This window comes from Triticum dicoccoides, chromosome 2A (genome assembly GCF_002162155.2).
Source record: "Triticum dicoccoides isolate Atlit2015 ecotype Zavitan chromosome 2A, WEW_v2.0, whole genome shotgun sequence".
NCBI classification, from domain to species: domain Eukaryota; kingdom Viridiplantae; phylum Streptophyta; class Magnoliopsida; order Poales; family Poaceae; genus Triticum; species Triticum dicoccoides.
The window spans coordinates 206,350,303-206,352,384 of NC_041382.1; positions in this window are offsets into that span (position 1 = coordinate 206,350,303).

Below are 2,082 nucleotides of genomic sequence, written 5' to 3' on the forward strand. Positions count from 1 at the left end.
GCCGGGGCGGGTGGCCGGCGATGGGGGTGGCGGCGCGGTTTAGGGGTGGCGGCAGGGGTGAGGGGTGGCGGCGGCTCGGGCAGGGGACAGACAGATTAGAGAGGGGGGGCACGGGCGCGGGCGCGGCCCCTTTTCTGCTAGTAGGTCACAGCTCTTTGTCGTCTGCTAGCAGACGGCAAAGAGCGTACCTAGTGGGGTGGGGCCGGGGGGAAAAGGACGACCTAACGGCCATTTTCTTTGCCGTCTGCTGGCTGATGGCACAGAAGTTTTGCCGTCCGCTAGCAGACGACAAAGAAAATGGCCGTTAGTCGTCCTCGTAAGCCCGCCACCCATCCTCTTTGCCGTCAGCTAGCAGACGGCAAAGCGTCTTTGTCGTCCGCTAGCGGACGGAAAAGATATGCTGATGGCAAAGCCTTTCGTTGCCGTCCGTTGCCTCTTTGCCGTCCATTTTCATGTGGCTGAGGGCAAAGCCTTTCTTTGCCGTCCGCTAGCTGACGGCAAAGAGTCGGCAGACGGCAAATCGGATGATTCCAGTAGTGATTGCGACCGTTTATCAGTTGAAAGTGACCCATCGTCAACTTCTACCCCTTTGTAGATACTACGCAGGCTGTTTCCGCCATAACAAGACAACCCTTAGCCGACGTCTCAGTGCCCGAAGGCGGTTGTGTTAGTGGAAACAAGGCAATGAGATATGCGGGATTTATAACTTTCACTTAGTCATAGGAGCTTTAAACTAGGGAAGCTAGCTACGAGCCCTTAGTTAGTGTTCGGCGACAGCCGAGGTCAAGCCATAAATACCTTGGCCAATGTTATGAACAACACATCATTTAACATAGTCATCGGATCGCTGACCAGTTTACGCTTATTGTGACAGTCAATTTTTGGCTTTCTGCACTGAGGTGCTTAACCATGTGAGCTAGAAGCACAATCGTAGTGGTTCTCCCTTTGCACACCTAGCTGAACAAAGCAGAACGTAGGAGGCAAGCACAGGAGTCGGGCAACCCAACTATTGACCAAAGACACAATTCAAAACCGATGCACATATAGCAACATCCGAGAATGTTTTTATCGAATCTCTAAAGGTGCCCGGCGTTGCACTCCGAGACTTATGCTGGAAACACATAAATATTTAAAAGTGCCATAGGCTTGGAAAACCAAAAAACTTCAGTAAAAACTTGACGTCTGAACTAGATCAACTGTTCGGTGCCAATCCGAAAATTGGTCTTTTAAAAAAATTGCGCTTCTGTCGTGCTTTAACATGACACATCCTGTCTCAAGACTTCAAGCGGGTCAGCCTACGGCTTCAACCTCCTATCCCGAAGGCGGAGTACTTCTCGTTAGGACAGTTTGGCAAACTAAACTCTAGCAGCTTTGAGAGAGAAATTAGGCTATCCGGCTATTGACCATACACTCGAGTCAAAAAAGGAGCGGGAGAAAAAGACTTTGCAATGACCAAGAAGAAAACACATTTACTATAAAACGGCTCATACTAATTTAAGAGCCCCCAAGTTACTTGGCTAAAAGAATTTAATGTGTAACGATTGTATGTACCGAAGTACTTATATCATATATGTGTTCACCCGAACTTTAAAAGCGTCTTAACCGACCGTCGGCTTCTCCCTCTTCGGTCAAGGGCCGAAAAGTGTTATGTACTCCACCTGTCGAGAATATCGACGGTGTTTCCTATAACCAGGCAATCAGGCCATAAGGCTGTAACAGACAAAGCGCGCTCAGGGAACTTATGCTATATTACTGACAAAGTGTAAGAAGCATCTTCGAATAAAATAGTACCCCCATCGATACCTTTCTTCGGTTGCTCATTGTTACTATGATACTTGTGCAATAGCTTTTTTGTATTCATGAGCTCCGTTGTGTGCCGACCATGATTGAAAAAAATAAGAGTGCTAGCTTTCAGCTTCATACAGTCTGAGGTCCGAGCTCGGATAACCCGATCGTGACAATCGTAGAGGTGCACCCTTTACACCCTAGCCGAACAATCGGGAATGTAGGGGTAAACACAGGAGCAAGGCAACCCAGCTTGTGGAACACTTAAGTCAACATGGTGCATATTGTGGCATAATA